Below are 24,495 nucleotides of genomic sequence, written 5' to 3'. Positions count from 1 at the left end.
GGACTGACAGTATACTAGGAATGACTGAGGGCTGGGGAAAGCAACAATTAGTGCCAAACCTGTGAGCAAGAACAAATGGTTGACCCCCGAGGGCACTGAAGTTCAATCGAAGCTACACAGGTTTCAAAAATAGTCCACATTAGCCTGAGTACATTTCAGTAAAACCATAGGCAACAACTATGGCAATGTACACTGTGTCTGATACTTTTCAGCCAGTGCTTCAAGGACAAGATTCAATCGAAGCTACACAGGTTTCAAAAATAGTCCACATTAGCCTGAGTACATTTCAGTAAAACCATAGGCAACAACTATGGCAATGTACACTGTGTCTGATACTTTACAGCCAGTGCTTCAAGGACAAGATTCATCCACATATTATTACTTGTCTGCATCTAACATTGACTTTTCAATGGAACAAGGGTCACTAAAATGTGGTTTTAAGAAATAGAGATCACTACTTATACCTGTTACACAACTGGATGGCAAAGCCAACATAAATATCAGAGTGGACCAGGGCTTTCTTTTTTTGTAGAAATAAATATAAACTTCTGGAAATCTGAACGAAGTTGCCCTAGGAAACAGGGGGTCTGCCTATCCTTCCCTGGGAATATTTTTAGAATGCAAAATGTGCCAAATTTTTGAATATTGGGTTTTTTTTTTTTTTTTTTATTAAGTCTTAAGCAGTTAATGTTTATTTTTTTTTTTTCTCTGAGATCTCAAGAAAAAAATTAATTCTATAATTTTGGCTGCTTGTTACTTGGCCACTTGCCTGCACATCAGCTTCTTTGTTGTAGTGTGTTTAAAAGACATCTTTTCCTTTATTTAATACTTTAATAATATTGTAGTTACACAACACAGTACATGCTCTCATTCCAGAGTGATACTTTTAAATAATGCCATCATGAGCACTCTGTAATCTGACATGTCAAATTACAAAAAGATAGTAAATTGGACAAAACTAATTTAACAGGTATTATTTATTTATTATTCAAAAAGTTTTTATAAAAATTTTTTACAGTAAAAGCATGTTATCATCATATTTCTTATGATTTCTTTTCAAGCTGTGTATCTTTCAAGCTGTGTATCTTAACTCTCTGCCAATGGCATTAGCATTAGCATTAGCATTAGCATTAGTAGAGGCATTTGATGCAAGAAAGCAAGCTTATGCAGCATCAGCCAAAAAAAAAAAAAAAAAAAAAAAAAAAAAAAGTAACATAAATAAATAAAAATAACCACTTCCACTTCACCCCTCTGTTCGTTCGAAATACCTGTCCAGCTGAGCCTTAAACTTATTTAGGCTATCAACTTCCACGACAAGGGATGGAAGTCTGTTCCACCCACCAACCACCCGCTGGCTAAAGGCAAATTTCCGCACATCTATCCTACATCTGTCTTTCCTCAATTTGAATTTATGCCCTCTCAGGTGATTTTTCTGAGCTAGAGGAAGAATCCCATCAGCATTGAGCATGCTCAAACCATTCAAGGCTTTGTACACCTCTATCAGATCACCCCGCTGGTGCCTAGTTTCCAGACACTGTAATTTGCAAAACTTAAGCCTTTCTTCGTAAGAGAACCCCTTTGTCCCATTCACCAATCTAGTTGCCCTTCTCTGTACTCGTTCCAGCAGCTCTACATCCTTCCTGAAATGAGGCCTCCAGGCCTGTATACAGTACTCTAGGTGTGGCCTGACCATTGCCTTATACAAGGGAATAATCACCTCCTTATCCCTGCTAGAAAAATTTCTATATATCATTGACAATACACCATGAGCTACTCTTGCAGCTCGTCTGCACTGCTCAGAGAACTTCATATCTGCCTGCACCACCACCCCCAGGTCCCTTTCATTCTCTACCACTGTCAGTGTAGTACCACAGAGTTGATACGTTGCTCTGGGGTTGCTGTTTCCCATATGTAGTACTTTACATTTGTCAATGTTAAACTTCATTTGCCACCTCGAAGCCCATCTGCTCAACCTTTCCAAATCCTGTTGCAGCAGCATAGTGTCAGTAGTGTCCTTGACAACCCTGCCAACCTTTGTATCGTCTGCAAACTTGGACATTAAGCCTGATATACCATCATCAATATCATTTATAAATACAGAAAACAATAAAGGCCCCAATACTGAACCCTGAGGGACTCCACTAATAACATTAGTCCACGATGAGCAGTGTCCATTGATTACCACTCTCTGTCTTCTCCCCCTCAACCACCCCTTTATCCATAGCAGCAACTTGCCTCCAATGCCACACTGCTCCAATTTGTGCAGCAGTCTTCCATGTGCAACAGTATCAAAAGCCTTTCTAAGATCCAAGTATATAATATCAAAGTTATTCCCTGCATCCAGTTCTTTTGTGACTGCATCATAGTATCCAATCAAATTGGTCAGGCAAGACTTCCCCTTAACAAAACCATGCTGTGTCCTAGCTATAACTGAAGTCTTGTCTAGATGATCCTGCAGTGCTTCTTTCACCAGTGCCTCCATTAATTTTCCGGGAACAGAAGTTAAACTCACAGGTCTATAATTACTTGTGTCAGCCTTTGATCCCCCTTTGTGAATTGGGGTCACATTTGCACATCTCCAGTCAATGGGTACCTCCCCTGAGTCCAAGGAAGCTCTCATAATTATGGCTAAGGGTTTGCTTACCTCCTTTGCTGCCTCCTTTAATATAACTGGATAGATCCCATCCACCCCAGGTGCCTTTCTTGTGTTTATCTTCAACAATTTCTCCTCCACTTTGCTCTCAGTTATTACAAGATTCTCTAGCTTACTGCTAGAGTTGAATACACCTCTGGCATTCCCCTCGCTGAATAACTCCTCATGTGTGAATGTCGATGCAAAATATTCATTTAGTTTGTTAGCTACCCGAGCAGGGTCATCAACAGTTGACCCATCGATCTCAAGTGGACCAATCTGATTCATCCCCTTCCTTCTAGAGTTTACATAAGTAAAGAACTCTTTGCTGTTTTTCTTCGCATCCCTTGCCAAGGATCTCTCGTAATCTGCCTTCGCCTGCCTAACCTCCTTTGTAACTTGGTTACAGATCAACTTGTATCTATCATAGGCATCCGTGTCACGTGTTAATTTGTATGTATCCCATGCATTTTTCTTCTCTGCCATATGCCTCATTAGTTCATCTGACAACCATTTAGGCCTAAACCTTGAACAATATTTCTTAGTTGGTATGTAAAGCCTAGTAGCTTCCACGATAAGTTCTTTGAATGCTTCCCATTTTGAATTTGCTGTTGGCAATATCATCAGTTGATCCCACTGTATAGAATTTAAATACTGTCTCAGTCCATTGTAGTCGCCTTTACGAAAGCAATACCCCTTCCCTTTACCCCTAATGGTAGTTACCTCTTTGAGTAACTCCCACTTCAGCACACTGTGATCACTGCCACCAAGTGGTTCATTTATCTGCAGATTCTGAATGCATGAAGAATCACTACTGATAATCAAATCAAGAGTATTACTCCCTCTAGTTGCCTCCCGAACATGCTGATGTAGAAAACAATCATCCAATAAATCCACAAAAGCCTTGCTACTGTGTGAGTGACCAGCCCCCAAATTCCAGTCAATATCTGGGAAATTAAAATCCCCCATTATAAGACTCTCTGATTTACTGGCCCACTCTATTTCTCCGAACAGTTTCTTATTATACTCATCAGAGTCATTAGGCCTATAGCACACTCCTACTCTCAATTTTGATCTCCCAATGCTTATGTCACACCAAACTGACTCGACACTGCACTGTCCAGCGATGTCGACTGGCTTCACTTCCTTGGATTTTATGTGTTTCTTAATTAATAGCATAACCCCTCCTCCCTTCCTATCCTGTCTATCCTTTCTGTACACATTGTACTCCCCAAATTCCAGTTCTGCATTTCTTATATCTGTGTGACACCACGTCTCTGAAATCCCCACAATATCTGCCTTTGATGTTTTGAGCAATACCTCAAATTCATCAAATTTATTTACTAAACTCCTAGCATTGGTGTACACACAAGTATACATGCACCTGTTCTTTTTCTTAGCTACCCTAACACAACCCATGTGTTTACTTGTACCCCAATGATTCCCAGCAGTCTCTGAAATATCCTGCATCTTATTTTCCAGGCTGCGGCTCATTCCAATAGAAGCAGTGCAAGAATCACTTTCACCTCTGCCAGTGGCTACTGTTAATCTATTAGTCCTTGTATCCCCCCAATCTAGCAGTTTTCCGACCCACCTAACATTGCCTCGATAGCATCAGCAAACATTCTTGCACCCTTTCTATTTAAGTGTATCCCATCCCTGTAGAAGCAGTCTCTCCTGTTAACAAGTACAGACCAGGCTGAAAAAAATTCTACCCCTTGAGCCCTGCACAATCTTTCCAGGGCCGAATTGATTGACAGGGCTCTCATCATATACTCCCTCCTATCGTGTCTGGGCAGAATTGCAGACACTTTCAATTTCAACCCTAATTCACGGCTTTTTTTCATCAGTGACCTGTACTTGTCAAGTAATTCCGCCGGTCTCCTACTCTTAATGTCATTAGTGCCAACGTGTACAACTATATCACCTTTTGTGCCCTTAAAAGATGATATCCGCTCTACAACGTCATCAACTTTTGCCCCTGGCAGACATACCCTGGTCCTATTCCACCTATCCTTTTTACAAAGCATGTTTCCCGTTTCCCTGACAATAGAGTCACCAACAACTACTAGTTCCTTTGGGACCAGCGCATTCTGCCTTGGGGGTTGCCGCTGTGTTCCGCGATGACCAAGTGCAAGCTCTGGCATTGGTGTGGGCAGCTGAGAGCTTGATGGGCCCCTCACTTGTAATCCTTCGAGGGCATCCACCCTATCCTTCAAGCTCTCATATAGGCCCATAACAACGCTGAGTTGTCGCCTTATCTCCTTACACTCCTTGCATCGCACACACACAAAGACATCCCCCATGGCAGTATCATGTCCCATACTTGACTGCTCCGCAAACATCAAGCAAATAGTGCATCTTACAAGGCTGTGATTCAGAGGACAACTGCCCCCCTCAGTTCTCCCCTGGGCCACAGCATTCCCATTAGCTTGAGCCCTTTGCTTTGCTGCTCTGGTTTGAGTCATGATTTAGATTTACTTTCAATAAAATTTCAATTTCTGTACAAAATTAAATCCTAAACTTGTATCCAAACACAGTTATAACGCTATATTTATGTTTCAGTAACGAGTGTTATCTACGGAATATTTACGTTTCAGTAACGAGTGTTATCTACGAAATATTTACGTTTCAGTAACGAGTGTTATCTGCGAAATCCCTTTATATAACTTTCGTATCAAGTTATGTATTAATTATTTGTTTTTACTAATTATTTATGTTACGTAACCTAAGTGGTTATATGTATAATTAATTATGTTAAATAAAATTAATTATATTACGTTTGTAATCTAAGTCGTTATATGTATTTATTTAAACGTACAATTTAACTGCTAACGAAGTTCAACTAACGCTATCTAGTACGGTATATCGTATCACAAAGGCGGGAAAATTACGAACGGTTAGCGGAGTTGAAACAGGTGGAAACCTTTACCGATACTTTTATGCAATTACAAGGCCGAGTAAAGAATAAATACACCAAATTAATCAGAAAATCACAAAATAATGTTATACTACTAAATTTAAATCAAAAGTTTTAGAAAAACAATAATTTCAAATCAATAATTAACAAAAATCCACTTAGCGGCTTTGAAAACGACCGTCTCTAGTAGCCTCGTCAGCAACCACTCTAGTGTAATAATAAATCATTTTTATTTTAAAAATTATTTTTTGTTTTAAATAACATTGGAACACTTCTTTATCAAATAAAATTCGAATGAACATGAAAAGGTTGCCATTCCGGAAGTTAAAAAGAAGTACCGCATTTGTACGGTACTTCTTTTTAATTTCTGGAATGCCATTCTGGCAGGAAAAAAGCTCTGGTATGGACTGTATATCCCATTGTGGTGACTTTTTGTTGTTGTTATGGGGGTTTGATGGTGCATAAACTGCTATGGCTGTAATGTGGCTATTCATTTATAATATAAAGAAATAAGAAACTTTCATAAAATCAGAAATTATTAAAAAGTACAGTTAGCTTGAGACAGTTGAAAAGTTCGGAAATATTTGCCTTGCCACCAATGAGATTCTCTAAAGTTATTGGTTTATTAAGATTTACCAGTGATAGCAGGGTTGAAGTTCTGTCTTGTCTATAGTAAGGGCAATCAATGAGAATCTGTTTAACAATCAGATTCTGAGAACAATGTGGACACTGTGGTGGATCATCTCCTGTGAGTAAATAAAGGTGGGTCAGATGAGTATGACCTATTCTTGCCCTTGAAAGGACTACTTCTTCTTGTCTTAATGTACAGACATTGGAGTGGCAAATTTTTGGATCTTTTTTAAACTGCAAGAGTTTATTATTAGTTTGAGAGTGCCATATTGTTGTCCATTCTGATAGGCATGCAGCATGAATGATTAGTGCATAGTCCGATGCTGGAACAGGGATATTGGTTAAATCTAAGGTGGTTGGATTTTTTGCAGCTTTGTTGGCAAGTTCAATGCCCAAAATACCAGAATGTGCATGGTCTCTCTCTTAATCCCTTGTTGGCAACTTCCAGCAGCATAATACACCATCCTGAGACTGTTTCTAGATCTCAATCCAATAGAATTTGTAGGATGAGTTTAGAATAGGGTGTCCACACGTCTCGGTTTATATGAAACTGTCCCGGTTTCCTAAAAATTTTTTTCTTCTTGGGATGCTTAAATGTTCCGGTTTCTTATCATGAACAATTTTGCAAAAATTTATTTGTGCACAATAAAAAATTAGGAGCAGAGTTCGGAGCATTGCCTTCAATCGCGTCGTCAGTTGCAGCCTGTCATCATCATCATCATCATCAGCCATTTTCAATCCACTGCAGGATGAAGGCCTCTCCAGCAACTTTCCAGTTCCTTCTGTTTTGAGCAATGGCCATCCATTTACTACCCAAAAACTCATGAATTTCATCTATCCACCTCCGCCTTTGTCTTCCAGGTTTTCTTCTAGCTCCTCTTGGGTACCATTCTGTTATTTTCTTAGTCCATCTGTCATCATGTCTTCGAGCTATGTGTCCTGCCCAAGACCATTTTAGTTCTTTAGTTTTGATAAGAATGTCCTTTACTTGAGTTTGCTGCCTAATCCATGTGTTTCTCTTCTTATCTAACAGTCTGATTCCCAATATAATTCGTTCCATTCTTCGCTGTGTAGTTCTTAGCTTCTTTTCCATTCTTTTGGTGAGTGCCCAAGTTTCACTTCCATAAGTCATGGTGGGGAGTATACATTGATTCATTATTTTACGTTTCAGACAAACTGGGATATTGCTCTTCAGTATGTGACTATATTTCCTGAATGCTATCCATCCAAAATTTATTCTTCTCTTGACTTCCAGCCATTTATCATTATTACAGCTAATAACTTGTCCCAGATAAGTATATGACTCCACCTTTTCAATTACTGCTCCTTCAATCATTATTTCCCTTTCCGTGGCATACTTGTTCATCATTACTTTTGTTTTAGCCATATTCATCTTTAGTCCAAAATCCTTACTAACTGTGCATAACTGATTAAGATTTTCCTCTAATTCTTTGGGATCGTGGCTTATGACCACAATGTCATCTGCAAATCGTAAATGGTTTAGGTACTCTCCGTTCACACTGACTCCTTTCTGCGACCAGTCTAATCTTCTGAAAGCTTCCTCAAGGGCAGCAGTAAACAGCTTCGGAGATATTGTGTCTCCTTGTCGAACTCCTTTCTCGATTTTAAATTTGCTACTGTCTTTGTCTAGTCTAATAAAGGATGTAGCACTCTCATATATTTTCTTCAAAATCATAATATATGGAGTATCTATGCCTTGTCTTTCCAGTGCCCGAAACATTGCCTTATGCTGTATGGAGTCGAATGCCTTTTCATAATCCACAAATGCCAGGCATAATGGTGTTTTATATTCATTCGCTTTCTCCATTAGCTGTGATATTACGTGAAGGTGATCCATAGTTGAGAATCCTGTCCTAAAGCCAGCTTGCTCTTTTGGTTGATTCTCATCAAGTATTCTTTCTAATCTGTTAGTAATGACCCTTGTGAACAACTTGTAGATATGGGATAACAAGCTAATTGGTCTATAATTTCCAATTTCTGATTTATCTCCTTTCTTATGCAGCAAAACTATGATTGCATTATTCCACTGCTTAGGCATCACACCTTTTCTAATGCACTTTGTGAAGAGCCTTGCCAGTTTTTGTGTTATGTCTCTTCCTCCCAATTTTAACAACTCTACAGTAACTTCATCTTCCCCCGGGGCTTTCCGATTCTTCATTTTCTTCAATGCATGTTCTACCTCATCAGGAAGAATATCGGGTATGTCGTATGTGTTGCTACTTTGCAATCCATCTTCCCCACTGCTGGTATCATTCCCTCGCTCCTTGTATAATTCTCTATAGTAGTCTTCTGCTATTTGAATTATGCCTTCTCTGCTGTTTATAAGTACACCATCGCTATTCTTCAGTTTCAGTATCATTTGTTTTTCTGTATTACTGCTCATGGCTGCTGATTTAAATCCTTTGTTTTCCCTTAATGCTTGTTCTACTTTTCTTGTGTTAAATCTTCTTATGTCCTCTCTGAGTCTCTTTCTAATGGCTTTGCATAACTCACTATACTCAATTTTCTCCCTGTCAGTGTTTTTCTTGCTCTTCATTTGTCGTCTTTGGTTCATCATGACAAGTGTTTCTTGACTAATTTTTTCTTCTTTGGATTTCTGTTTCCCTATAGGTTTCTTGGGCTTTATCACTTTCAGAAAGTTGTAATATTCCTCGTCGATATCTTGGTCCTGAGCAGTCTGCAGAAGCTCAAACTTGTTCTTAAGTTCCAGTACATACTGCTTTTTCTCCTCCTCTGTTATTTCAAAGACCTTTGTATTATTTACTCGAGTCAGTTTTTTCCTTTCCTTTCCTACATCTATATCAAGTGTACATCTTACCATTCTGTGATCACTTCCAACATTTACCTTATTCAGGACGGTAACATCATTCACAATATATCTTCTGTTAGTGAGGATGAAGTTGATTTCATTAGTTGTTAATCCATTTGGACTCTTCCATGTCCACTTTCTGTTCGCCCTTTTCTTGAAAAAAGTGTTCATTACTGCCAGTCCTTGAGATTCTGCAAATTCCACAAGTCTTTCACCTCTTTTATTTCTTTCACCAATTCCAAAATTTCCTATAGTTCCTCTTTCTGCGCTGTTTTGCCTTTTTCCAACCTTAGCAATGAAGTCCCCCATAATAATAGTGTAGTGGGTTTTCTGCTCATCTAGAAGACTCTCAATTTCAGTGTATATTTCTTCAACCTCTTCATCATCATGGCTTGATGTTGGTGCATAAATCATTATAATCTTTAGCTTATACCTCTTAGAAATCTTGAATATTAGTCTTGACACCCTTGGTGATGCACTTTTGAATTCCAAAATGTTGTTTTTTATATCTTTATGGACCAGAAAGCCAACTCCACCTTCACTCCTTTCACTATTTCCATTGGTGTACAGCAGATTTCCACTTGATAAACTTATAAGTGATTCATTTCTTCTTCTTGTTTCAGCCAAACCGATGATATTCCAATTCACATTTTCTAATTCCTTTTCCAGCTCTAATATCCTGTCTTCACCGACGAGTGATCGTACGTTATAACAGGCCAAGTTCAATTTCCGTGCATGGCAGCCTGGTCGTACCCAGAGATTCTTAGCACCCTCTGCTTCCACTCTGATCCTCTCGCTGCCGTAAGAGGGAGAGTGAAAGCTGCTGGGGACTGAGGGCCATTTGTATTGTTGTGCTCTCATTGCTGGAGGGTTTGGTCTTTTCCTCTTCACGCTGACCAGGCGTCTTGAAGAGAACCACTCTACACGTTCGTTGCCACCTAAGTGACGTAACAGGGCTTACCATTGAGAAGGTGTGCATTTAGGGAGGCAGGCCAACCGGACTTCTCCTAAATCTTCTGTAATAGAGAGATATTGGATCCATCAGTGTTTTAGGCTGAGTGTCTGATAACACACAGGATACCTGTTCCCCTCTAAGCTGACGTACAGCCTGTACGTCACCTGTTCACCGCCGGTTTGTGGCCACCTCACTATAAACTTTATAATGGTCAAAAAACTTAATCCATATAATAGAGGAGGTGGTGTCTAGCATTGATTGGCAGGCCTTCATTTCTCGTGTATGCATGTGCGATGTTACATGTTCAGTTTCAGTTCATGCGACTTTTAGTTTAAATTCAGTGATTTGGATGTTCGGAAGTGTGTTTTCTTCCTTTATTTTCAGTGCACATGGCTCGATCAGTTTATAGATAAAGATAAGCTAGTTTTTGTGTAAGTTTTTTAAATTAGTTTAAGCTGCATAATAAAAAAAATGCCTAAACGTAAATGTGTTTTCAAAGAAGACTTCCAGAAAGAATGTAGTTTTATAAAAAAGGGAAGACAAGAAAATGAGGCTGAATGTGCTCATGTTTTATCAACTCCAGTGGGAGATGTGATATCAAAGATCACGTTAATTTGAAAAAACAAGCAATGAAATTTTAAGCAACTGCATCATCATCTAAATTGGAACACTTTTTTATCAAATAAAATTCAAATGAACATGACAAGGTTGCCATGGCTGAACGTACGATGGTGTATCATTTAATTAAACATCATCAGTCATTTAGAAGTGCTGAGTACTCCTCAAGCCTTTTCGGTCAACTTTTTGATGACTCAAAAATCGCACAAAATTTTTCTAGTGCACGAATGAAAACAATTGCACTAATAAAGAATATACTGGCTCCTTATTCACTTAATGAAGTTTTAAAAGATGTCAGTAGTACTGAATTCTTTGGAATTTCCATCTAAGCAATCATAAATTGGAGGAAGTATTTCCATTGTTATTGCATTATTTCAATGAGAAAAATGGTATGCGAGTTAAGCTTCTTAAAATGAACTGTTTATCCAATGAGACATCAGAAACTATCGCCAACTACATCCTTACTTCTCTGAAGGAAAATAATAACTCTAAAAGAAAAGTGTATTGCGTTTGGTGCTGACAATATGAATGTTAATTTTGGAGGGATCAACAGAAGAGGCCAATGCAACGTATTTTCTCGACTCCAAAATTTAGTTAATTCCAATATCAAAGATGTTGGATGTATAGCCCACATATTTCATAATTCTGCTCAATCGGGAGCAGGAAGACTAGCCGTTGATGTGGAATTGGCAGTAATAAAAATATTTTTTTACTTTCACACTTACTCTGTTTGAACAGAACGTTTAAAGGAATTTTGTGCTACTGTTGATATAGAGTATAAAAAAATTACTCTTTCACTCTAAAACTCGCTGGTTGTCATTATTTCCTGCCACTGAACGCATTTTAAAAATTTTTGAAGGTTTAAAATCTTTTTTTTTTTTATCGAAGGAAAAGCCTCCCTTTTTTATTGAGAAATTTTTTAATCATCCATTGGGAGAAGCATATTTGTGGACTGCCCACAGCTTTCTCAGTTTCTTCAATAACCAAATACTAAAAATTGAAAAAGCAAACATAACTATTTTAGAGATTAAAATAATTGTTGAAGAAATGATTGACATGTTAGATAATAGAATATCTGATCAATTTCTGCCATTTGAGGCTAAAAAAATTATTCAGTGTGATATAGAAACCCAAAAAGTTCATAAGTTTAAAAATGAAATCATAGATTTTTATTCGATGGCTAAAAATTATTTAGAAAATTGGTCGAAACCCCTAGAACAATTCGAGTTCTTAAACTGGATGCTAATGAAAAACATTCAGAAATGGGAGGATATAGCAAATTCTCGGGAATCATTTGAAAAAATTGAAATTAAGTTTGATGAAAATTTATTATATGATCAGTTTGGAGTTTAAAAAAAAATTGCCATAAATGAAATCGAAAATAATAAAGAATGGAATACATTGAGGTTGTGATGAAAAATGGACAACATTACTTAAAAAAATAGAATACCTTGAACAAAAGAGTGAGTTTACTAGATTATGTTAATATTTATTTGCAATTTCCGGGTCACAATGCCAGCTGCGAGCGAATATTTTCTTTAATGGAAATACAATGGACTGGTGAGCGTAATAGGTTAGAGATAAGTACAGTTAATGCAATTATTACCTGTGTTTTTAATTAGAGGGACTTAAACAGCACAGATTTTAAGAATAAAATTAAAAATAACAAAGATCTGTTAAATGCCGTGAAGAGTTCTGCTAAATATATTAATAAAAAATAGTTTTCATATTTATTGCATAAATTTTGTTCAAATTTAAGAACTGTATTCTTAAATTTTGTATTCTTTAAACTGTATTCTTAAATTTTGAAAATGTAGAATTAACAAAATTGACTTTTTTTTGAAAAAAAAAAAGAAAAAAAAAGTATTTTATTAAAAACAAACTTTTGCACATTTTTTTTTAATGGGGGGATGGGGAGATTACTCTCCATTCGCTTCCATTCCTTCTGAAAGTGCTATCAGAGTCTGCATGTCTGAATTTAAGAGAGGACTGTCACAACAAGACAAACTGTTATTAACCTGAAAGGGAATGAAGTTCCTAAAAAATGTTTTAGCGGTATTTCTAATAAATCAGCCACTTGAGTGTAAAATTGGTTAATTATAAAGACAAATATCATAGTACCATGCACCTATGTAATAAATATTGAAGTACAGAATTTCATTAAGAAAAATAAAAGTAATTAAACACAGTACTAATATAAAAAATAATCATCTGCAGAGTCAGCATGTGCGTGGTGTTTGTTTGTTTGTTATTTGGTTTTTAGGAGCATTAGTAACTAAGGCTATATTGCTCTGGGGACATTCGGTGGTCATTCTCTGACCTTTCCGCATCCTTCCTATTTGGTGATCACGGGCTCGAACCCCGGTCTAATCGACACCTCCGTAGCCAGGTGGGCAGGAGCAGCAGTGCGTAGCACACGCTTCTTGATTAGACCGGAGTTCGAGCCTTTGAGCCCATGACCACCAAATACGGAGGATGCGGAGAGGTCATGGAATGACCACCGCATATCCCCGCAGCAATATGGCCTTAGTTGCTAATGCTCCTAAAAATCAAATAATAACAACAACAATCCGGTCTAATCAAGAAGCGTGTGCTACGCACTGCTGCTCCTGCCCACCTGACTATGGAGGCACCACATGTGCGTGCATGCAAACACATAAAAATCACTGAAATTAAATCCACAGCTTGAATGAGCCAAAATTCTCTGTAGCTCTAGCCATGTTTACCCACACTTAAGTTTAGCCAGACTGCTTGGTTCCTCGTGCTACAACTACTGTATTATTATTACAGGTAGTTTCCAACTTTACGAGTTAATTCGTTTCTAGTGCACAATCGTAAAGCGAAAACTCATAAAGCGGGAATTTGTTTCCCATAGACATAATGTTAAAAATAGGGGTTACGTTCTCAACAAAGAAATTAGTTAGCTAATTAGTTTATGTTTAAACAATGATTGATTTATCCAAAGAAATGAAAATGTAGCCTGTAAAATCAAGCAAATTATAATAATAAAGAAATTATTTATGACTTACAAATGTTAAAGAATGTTTATTCTTCATCAACTAAACGAACACTTGTTGATCACTCATCAACAAGTGTTCGTTTGGCTCAGCACTCGGTTTGTTGCACAAGGAGTCGTCTTCTTCAGAAATGCTTCAAGAGGTGCTTGTTTCCAAGATAATCTTCTCTTTTCTTTATAACTTTCAATAGCGTGCATAAGCATTTTTTAACGGAATGCACAAATTGTTAATTAACATGATTTATGCAGAGTAACAAGTTTACGAAGCTTAAAAAAACGGAATGAAGAGAAGATTCTGAAAATTTATTTATGTTTTTTATATGATTAAAGATTTCAGTAAAGGGAAAACTCATTTCACCATAATAACGTAAAAAACCACACAATTCCAGCTATCGGTATTTTTGCAAATGCAATAACATGGAGTTTACTACCTGTTTATATTTGCTTGCGGTAATAGAAAAGCCAAATAAACCAGAAAGTGTCAATTGTTTTTGTTTTACGGTTGTGACCCCCAGAAATGCGTTTTAGAAAAATATCACAAAGCCGTTCAGAATTGATTCTTATAACGTAACATATGATAATGATGAAAGTGTAGTGTGTTTTAATGATTTTAATTGGTAACTAATACAGTTTACACTATAAAAAGAACCTTTTAGAGAGTTATATAGCAAAAATTTCAACTCCCGAGGTCGTGGAACGAATTACCAAAAAACAGTGTGTTATTGGATTCACATTACGATATTTTCACAATACGATGGTGTCTCTGGAACAGAATAATATCGTAAAGTGGGGTATGCTGTATTGTATAGCTATGCACATGGTTTTAAATGCAGTATTTATGAATTTTCAAAATTCATTTTTTTGCATTTAATGTTCATATTTTCGATTTTATTGATACTTGAAAAAAAAAAAAACCACTTCGTAAACCCAGGAACTCGTAAAGCGGGAACTGCTTGTATTTCACTTTCTTTAGATAAAATCAGTTTATATTCATTTCAGAAACACATCAATTATGTTTTTAAGTTAAAAGCAAAATCAATTTTACAATTTCTAAATTTAAATTCAGAAAACTTTAAATTTAAATGGTAATATTTAGGACAGTTCTATTATCAAACTCAGAATTTCAGCCCAGATATAACAAAAAAGGTCCAGATAACAAACAGCCTAAACCTAAAAGTAAGTGGGGCAGACACCAGTGCTTTTTAACTGAAATACCCTGTATACTGTATATTTCAATGCAAATGTGAAAAATACATTTTAATCCTATAGTTAACATCCATATATCAGAATAGCCCTAGTTAATATTATAGTGAATGATAATATTTCATATTAGATAGTAATATTCAACTGAAGGATAAATATTACCATCCGATATTGGATAGCAATGTATTATATAATCTGTCTTGTATCACTATCCTATATCCTAATATTGGATAGTGCAGGACAAATTATCACTATCCTATATCCTAATATTGGATGCAGGACAAATTATATAATATATCGCTATATTATATCCGATGGTAATATTCATCCTTCAGTTGAATATTACTTTCTAATGTATCACTATCCTAATATAGGATATTAGGAGCAGCACAAAAATTTGAAATAATTATAATTCTAAAGTTTTTTTTTTTTTTTTTAATGAAAACCCCAAACCTATAATACTTAGTTGAAAGCTGAGAAGACAAAAGATATTTGTTAACATTAGACTAATTCTTGTAGATCATATTTTCAGGAAATATAGGGCGTCCCAAAAGTCACTGCGTATTTTGGTGAAATCCGGTGAATTTGAGACGAATAATTTAACAGCATGATCACAGTTTATTTTTATACAATATCCAAGTTTGAAACAGAAAAAAAAAAAAATTAGATACAAAAGTCAAGAATTTAATTATTGCTTTCCACACGTGCCCCATCAGTGTGTCCCTGCAAATTTCAAATTGCTCAGCCGCACTGTGGAACACATTTGCAAAAATTTCAGGGGTAATGTCCTGTACTGCCTCCCGAATGCATTGTCTAAGAAAAGGTAAATCTTGAATCTTCTTGAGATAAACCTTTGATTTTATGAAACCCCAATCAAAAAAATCCAAGAGAGTTAAATCCGAAGAATGCACCACCCAAGGTCTAGGTCCTTCATGCCCGATCCACTGATTTGGAAAGCTCCTGTTGCGGTATTCCTGGACAGTTTGAGCGTAATGACATGGTGCCCCATCCTGCTGAAACACTACACTTCAAATAACACCATCAAGAAGTTGGGGTTTAAGAAACTGCTGAAGCATATCAAGGTACACAGTTCCTGTGACTGTTGCTTCTGAAAAAAAGTCCATAAATTTTTGACTTTGTCATCCCAAGCCATATTTACTTTAGGGGTCTGTTTTTTGCCATTCTGTGTGAACACAGATGGTTTTTGGGAAGCCCAGATACGACAATTGTGGCAATTGATTTTACCACAAGTGTGAAAAGTCGCCTCATCACTGAACAAGGTGTGGTCCATTAAGCTGTTATTTTAGATTTGATTGGCAAGTTCTGCACACATTGTTGCTTGACTTGGAAAATCTTCATGCAGGTCATACAATAGTTGGATGGTAGGGCTTTTTCATCAGTGTCGAACGCAAAATTCTGTGAACTGATGTCTTGCGTATGTTCAGTCTTCGAGATTCCTCCCTAACTGATAATTTTGGGTCCTCTCTGAACGTTTCTTGAATTGATTCAATACTTTCACGTGCTGTCCTTGGGCATCCACATCTCTCCTTGTCACACACACAGACACAGTTCTTTTAAACTTATTCACCAGTGCATGAATCGCATTGTCTGTAGGAGTGGGACTATGAAACCTTGAAAATCTTTCCTTAATTTCACAAAACTTCATTCCTTTGATCTGGGATATTACAACAAAAATTCATCATGAATTATGGGTTTGAAAAGAAAACATTAAAAAATTAATAAAAATTATAACATTACTTATGTAAAAAAGAATAAATATACTTGTGGTAATGAAATTTATTTTAAAATCACACTGTTTCACCAAAATATACAGTGACTTTTGGGAAACCTGTACATGGAGAGGAAGGCTGTTCTAGAAAACAAAAGTGGAAAGGACAACTGAGGAAGAATAAATGGTTTTATGAGTTTGAAGTTAAGACAGTGAATGAATACTGACTGTTTGCAGCAGGTGCGTACTGGTTTGGAAAAGAGTGGGGGAATTACAGATGTCAATTGAGAAGAATCTATAGGTTCCCATGGAAGTATCTATAGAAAAGGAGAAATCTATATGAAGAAATCTTCATATAGATACATCCCATGGAAGTATCTATATGAAGCAGAAATTAAACACCTATGAGCCAGAGAGCAGAGGGACTTTGTAAGAGATGGATCACTGTCCCAGATGCAAGAATAGTGTTCCATGGCAAAGCAGATTTGAGATTTGTACAGAGTGAGTAGTTGTTTTGAAGAATTGTAATGTCGGTGGAGATGGAAAAAGAAAAACCTATTTTTTTTATGCAGAGGAAGCAATATTTGTGATATGCCTATGCCAAGAAAAACAGGATAATTATGTCAGGGTGATCCCTAATAGAGACGTGACCTTGTCTAGAAATCTGAATGCAATCGAATGAGCATAGGAGTAGTAGACTCCTTTTGTGAGAAATAAGGCAGGACTGAAGTTAACTAAATTTTCTCTGCACAACTGGGAGATCTAATCCTTGAAGAAGTTAGAAGATGGAGAGCCAGCTACCAGATTAGAGGGGTTAGAGAGAAAACTAGATATCCACTTGAGGGGGGAAACAGTTAGCAATCCATAAAATAGGAGCTTGTTTAGAAGACCTTTATGCCAAACATGATCAAAAGCCTTAGAACGTGGAATAAGCCAGTGGATTGATACTGAAAGCATCTATATTGGCAATCAAGGATCAGATGAAAGATTTCAAGGTAGCTTAAGAGTTGGATAATTTTAGAATTGGTTGGCTATGAGCAAATTTTTTTTATGCAGAGGAAGAGCAGACAGAAAAACCAGTGGAATAAGAAAGTATACCAAGGCAATATAGAAAAGGAGCAAGCTCAGGAACACAGGTTTTGAGAACAAGTTGGAAGATGTCATCAGGACCTGGAGCTTTTTTTAGCATCATGATTGTTTGGAACTTCCAACATTCTTCTACTGAAAGAGCACAAGAGGCATTGGCTGGAGTGTACTGGGTATGATAGGAGGTGGTTTACCAAGATCATCAATACTGGAACTCCCCAACTTATATAATACTCGACTTATGCAAATTTGACTTTATGTAAGTTTTTGTGGGCTGGTGCAAACTGAAAAAATACATGGAAACGTATTTTGCACCTGTAGGGATAAATGGAGGTATTGTGAAAATATAGCAATGTAAACCCAATACACTTTTTTTTTTTTTTTGTAATTCGTTCGAAGTCCTTGGAAGTTGAAAAATTCGCTATATTACTAAGTTATTTATCTCTCTAAAAGGATATTTTTATAATGAAAATTGCGCTACACTTTCATCATTATCATATATTCCATTATAAGAATCAATTTTGAATGCTTTTGTGATATTTTTCTAAAACACATTTCTGGAGGTCACGACCATAAAACAATTTGACTTTCAGTTTATTGCGCTTTTCTGTTAGCGCAATATATTATAAACAGGTAGTAAACTCGATTTTACTGCATTTTAAATAATACCGATAGCTGGAATTGTGCGGGTTTTTACATTACAGTATTACGGTGAAATGAGTTCCCCTTCACTGAAATCTTCACTCATATAAAAAACATAAATAAATTTTCAGACTCTTCTCTTTATTCCTATTTACTTATTACAATGGTGAAGGGAAAGGGACCAACGGAAAGTGCAAGTGGTGGCAGCGTTAGGAAATGAAACAAAATTGATTTAGAAATGAAGATGAAAATGATTACGAAGCAGGACAGTTTGTCACCTATTTCACGGGAATTAGGTCTTGCTGCTTCAATAGAGAATACTATTTTAAAGGACAGTGCACGTATAAAAGAACAGGTTAAAGGATCAATGCACTTAAGATCAACAGTGATCACAAAACAGCATTCATGTGCTATATTGAAGATGGAACAGCTATTAATAATATGGATGGAAAATCAGATTCAGAAGCGAGTGCCCCTGAGTCTAATGACCATTCAAGCAAAAGCAACAAGTATTTATGACGATATTAAGGATAAGTAAGGTCAACCCCAAGCCAAGTTTGTGGCAAGCAACGGGTGATTTAATAGGTTCAAGCATCCTGCTGGTTTCCACAATGTTAAAGTTTCCATAGTGTTAAAGTATTATTAATGGAAAATTGCCAATGCCGATTCTACAGCTGCAGAGAAATTTTGTAATGTGTTGGAAAAAATTATTGATGAAGGCGGCTATTCAACGCAGCAAATTTTTAACATTGACGAGACTGCTCTGTATTCGAAAAAAATGCAGGATCGAACATACATTGCCAAAGAGGAAAAGACAATGCCAGGATTCAAGGATTCGAAAGATAGGACCATGCTCTTGCTTGGGACTGATGCAGTGGGAGATTACAGATTAAAACCACTGCTTGTGTACAATTCTAGAAATCATCGTGCATTTAAGAGCATAAATAAAGCCACCCTACCCGTGCATTTCAGATCGAACCAGAGAGCATGGATAACAATATCTCTCTTTGAGGACTCATTTAAATGCTGATTCGTTCCCAAGGTTGAAAAATATTGTGAAGACAATGACGTTCCTTTCATGATTTTGCTTCTGGACACCCTAGGCATTTAGATGATTTCAATTAGAATGTGAGAGTCATATTTCTACCTCCAAACATGACTTCACTCATCCAACTTATGGATTAGAGTGTTATTTAAAATTTAAAAGCACACTATTTACGCACAACATTTTCTCAGGCATTGTCTGCAGTAGACAGTAAGAAAAATTTTACGTTAAGAGACTTTTGGAAATCTTACAATATTTACCACACCATCTTAAACATTAATAGGGCCTGGGAGGAAATCACCAAAAGTTTTTTAAATGGCACATGGAAAAAAATATGCCCATGGCATGTAAAAGGCTTCGAAGGATTTGAAAAAGATGAGTTATATGAAGAGGTTATAGATAAGATTGTAAAGGTTGAAGAGCTACTTCAGCTGGGCTTGATGCCAAAGACATGGAGGAGGTAATAGAGGACGAAGAGAAGGAATTATCTAACGAAGAACTCATTGACTTGCAGGCAGAAATAGTGAAAGAAGAAAATTCTGACAAAGCTCAAGATGAACCAAATGAGGAGCTGAGATGCTTCATCACCAGAGAGATGGCAATGGCATTTCGTGAAATTGCATTGGATATGGTAAGGTATGAGAAGATGGATCCTAACAGCGAACGATTCTTAAAAGTTAACAGAGGGGAGAATGATATGCTTGCTTGCTACAAGGAAATCTGTGATGAAAAGAAAAAAGCCACCATACAGTCATCCATTAATATGTTCTTTCGTAAGGGTGAGCAGCTGACACCTTCTAAATCTCCACAGGCCTTAACCTTGTCAGCGTTGTACTTATCAGCTGAAGACGTCGATTCCGGCAACGATGCTCAAGAGGTAAAACTTACTGACTCTATGCCTGTCTCCTCTCCTTTTTTGTAATTTTATAATTTTGAAATTTTTTTAAATTGCACTCTTTTGTAATTTTTCCCACGCATGAGATAAAAAATTGAATAAATACAATAAATAATTCTATTTACATGTTCATCGAACATTTCTTTTTTGATTCAATCAATTCAGCGAGCACAGTTGCGAGTGCTTCACAAGCATGGGGAAATTCCGACTTACGTAGAGTTTTGCAGAATGCAACCCTTACTTAAATTGGGGAGTGGCTGTACAAGAGCTAGAAGAAAAATAGAATGCTAGTAAGTTGGCTTTATCTTTAGCTGGGGATGAAACAGAACAATTGAGTTGTAACAGAGGTGGAAGTATTAATGGATAGAAGTCATGGCCAAGAGACAAAAACACTTGACTACTGTTTGGGTAAGAAACAAGTTTTCTACTCTTAGCCTGTTCAAATTTGAGTGTGGACAGACTGGTAATTATTTTACATTTGCTGCAAGCTTTAGCACAGGCATAAAATGAAGATGGAGATTTCAACATAAGCCATTTGTAATATGCAACACCATTAACTTGAACAGCCTTAGTGTATTTACTGAAAAATGCAAGGTTTAGATAAGGTTCAAGATTTTAGGGTGTAATGATTAGCATTAGCATTTGCAGAGGCATATGACGCAAGAAAGCAAACTTATGCAGCATTAGCCAAAAAAAAAAAAAAAAACCTCCTCCAATTTCACCCCTCTGTTCGTACCAAGTACCTGTCCAGCTCAGCCTTAAATTTATTTAAGATATCAACTTCCACAATAAAGGATGGAAGTCTGTACCACCAACCAACCACCCGCTGGCTAAACTTCCGCACATCTATTCAACATCTATCTTTCATCAATTTGAATTTATGCCCTCTCAAATGATTATTCTGAGTAAGAGGAAGAATTCCATCAGCATTGAGCATGTTCAAACCATTCCAGGCTTTATACACCTCAATCAGATCAACTCGCAGGTGGCTAGTCTCCAGACACTGTAATTTGCAAAATTTAAGCCTTTCTTCGTAAGAGCAACCCTTTGTTCCGTTCATTAATCTTGTTGCCCTTCTCTCTACTCGTTCCAACAGCTCTACATCCTTCTTAAAATGAGGCCTCCAGACCTATGTACAGTACTCAAAATGTGGCCTGAGACCATCACTTTATACAAGGGGATAATCACCTCCTTATCCCTGCTAGAAAAATTCCTGTATATCATTGACAAGACACTATGAGCTACTCTTGCAGACCATCTGCACTGCTCAGAAAACTTAATATCTGCCAGCACAATTACCCCAGGTCCTTTTTGTTCTCTACCACTGTCAGTGTAGTACCACAGAGTTGATACGTTACTCTGGGGCTACTGCTTCACATGTGTAGTACTTTACATTTGTCAATGTTAAACTTCATTTGTCACCTCTCAGCCCATCTGCTCAACTTTTCTAGATCCTGTTGCAGCATCACACTGTCACGTGTCATTAACAACTCTTCCAACCTTAGTATCATCTGCAAACTTGGACATTAAAATTGATATACCATCATCAATATCATTTATAAACACAGAAAACAACAATGGACCCAATACTGAACCCTGAGGGACTCCACTAAGAACATTAGTCCACGATGAGCAGTGTCCATTGATTACCACTCTCTGGTCTTCTCCCACTCAACCATCCCTTTATCCATAGCAGCAATTTGCCTCCAATGCCACACTGCTCCAACTTGTGCAGCAGTCTTCCATGTGCAACAGTATCAAAAGCCTTTCTAAGATCCAAATATATGATATCAAAGTTATTCCCGGCATCCAGTTCCTTTCTGACCACATCATAGTATCCAATCAAATTGGTCAGGCAAGACTGTCCCTTAACCAAACCATGCTGTGTCCGAGCTATAATTGAAGTCTTGTCTAGATGATCCTGCAGTGCTTCTTTAACAAGTACCTCCATTAATTTTCCTGGAAAAGAAGTTAAACTAACAGGTCTATAATTACTTGTGTTGCCCTTTGATCCTCCTTTGTGAATTGGGGGTCACATCTGTACAACTCCAGTCCATGGGTAACTCCCCTGAGTACAAAGAAGCTCTCATAATTATGGCTAAGGGTTTGCTTACTTCCTTTGCTGCCTCCTTTAATATAACTGGATAGATCCCGTCCACCCTGGGTGCCTTATTTACGTTTATCTTCAACAATTTCTCCTCCACTTTCCTCTCAGTTATTACAAAATCATCCAGCTCACTGCCAGAGTTTAACTCACCTCTGGCATTTCCCTCCCTGAATAACTCCTCATGGGTGAATGTAGATGCAAAATACTCATTTAGTTTGTTAGCCACCTGAGCAGGATCATCAACAGTTGAACCATCAACTGTTGGTTCAGTTGGACAAATCTGATTCATCACTTTCCTTCTAGAGTTTACATAGGTAAAGAATTTGTTGTTTTTCTTTGCATCCTTTGCCAAGGATTTCTCATAATATGCCTTTGTCTGCCTAATCTGCTTTGTGACTTGGTTACAGACCAGCTTATATCTATTATAGGCTTCCATGTCACCCATTAATTTATATGTATCCCATGCATTTTTCTTCTCTGCCATGTCTCATTAGTTCATCTGACATCCATTTAGACCTAAACCTTGAACAATATTTCTTAGTTGGTATGTAAAGCCTAGTAGCGTCCAAGATAAGTTCTTTGAATGCTTCCCATTTTGAATTTGCTGTTGGTAACATCATCAGTTGTTCCCACCATATAGAATTTAAATACTGTTTCAGACCACCGTAATCACCTTTACGAAAGCAAAAGCCCTTCCCTTACCCCTGATGGTAGTTACCTCTTTGAGTAAATCCCACTTCAGCACACTGTGATCACTGCCTCCTAGTGGTTTCTTTTTCTGCAGATTCTTAATGCATGAAGAATCACTACTGATAAACAGATCAAGAGTATTAGTCCCACTAGTTGCTCCACGAACATGCTGATGTAGAAAACAATCATCCAATAAATCCACAAAAGCCTTACTAGTGTGTGAGTGACCAACCCATAAATTCCAGTCAATATCTGGAAAATTAAAATTCCCTATTATAAGACTCTCTGATTTACTGGCCCACTCTATTTCCCTGTACAGTTCCTTATTATACTCATCAGAGTCATTAGGCCTATAAAACACTCCTACTCTCAATTCTGATCTCTGAATGCTTACGTCACACCAAACTGACTCGACACTGCACTGTGCAGCGATGTCGACTGGCTTCACTTCTTTGGATTTTATGTGTTTCTTAGCTAATAGTATAACCCCTCCTACCTTCCTATCTTGTCAATCCTTCCTGTACAAATTGTACTCCCCAAATTCCAGTTCTGCATTCCTTATATCTGTGCGACATCACGTCTCTGATATCCCAACAATATCTGCCTTTGATGTTCTGAGCAATACCTCAAATTCATCAAGTTTATTTACCAAATTCCTAGCATTGGTGTACATGCAAGTATACATTCACCTGTTCTTATTCTTAGCTACCCTAACGCAACCCATGTGTTTACTTGTACTGCAATGACTCCCAGCAGGCTCTGAAATACCATGCATCTTGTTTTCCAGGCTGCTGCTCATTCCAATAGAAGCAGTGCAAGAAGCACTTTCACCTCTGCCAGTGGCTACTGTTAATCTATTAGTCCTTGTATCCTCCCCAAGCTAGCAGTTTTCCGACCCCCCTAACACTGCCTCGATAGCATCAGCAAATATTCTTGCACCCTTTCTATTTAAGGGTATCCCATCCCTATAGAAGCAGTCTCTCCTGTTAACAAGTAACATTACTTAGCATTTCATCCCTACAAGAATAATTTCACTGACATGATCTGAGCAAATATTTGGATTAGAGGATTTCAATATATAATAAAACCAAGGAAAAGAAGAATAGAAATCATGGTGATAATTTCCAATTGCATTCTTGTAATGCACAACAACAACATGAAGCTAATAATGGACACAAAAGAGAGATACTTCATTGGAGAACAGACCATCACCAAGTTGTGATATGAATTGTCTTGAGGATCACTAAAGTTGCCCCTGTACACTGAAAGGCCAGAATTCATGGGATACTTGGTTCCTAGGCAATGCGACACTGTCCCCCTTCTCGCTAGTGGTTTTGGTTTTTTTTTTTAGGAGCATTAGCAACTAAGGTCATATTGCTCCGGGATATGCAGTGGTCATTCCCTGACCTTTCCACATCCTCCGTATTTGGTGGTGACGGGCTCGAACCCCGGTCTAATCAAGAAGCGTGTGCTATGCACTGCTGCTCCTTCCCACCT

At 37.3% G+C, this 24,495-nt stretch overlaps 1 protein-coding gene across 6 annotated transcripts in view; it reads right to left on the bottom strand.

Moving 5' to 3' along the window:
• The window catches only part of scrib (scribble planar cell polarity protein), a 1,177,936-nt gene that overhangs the window by 133,221 nt on the left and 1,020,220 nt on the right, over window positions 1-24,495 (bottom strand). The window lies entirely within an intron of this gene.

The sequence above is a fragment of the Mastigoproctus giganteus genome, chromosome 12 (assembly GCF_048544385.1).
Source record: "Mastigoproctus giganteus isolate SK-2022 chromosome 12, ASM4854438v1, whole genome shotgun sequence".
Taxonomy (NCBI): domain Eukaryota; kingdom Metazoa; phylum Arthropoda; class Arachnida; order Uropygi; family Thelyphonidae; genus Mastigoproctus; species Mastigoproctus giganteus.
This window is presented reverse-complemented; position numbering and strand designations above follow the sequence as displayed.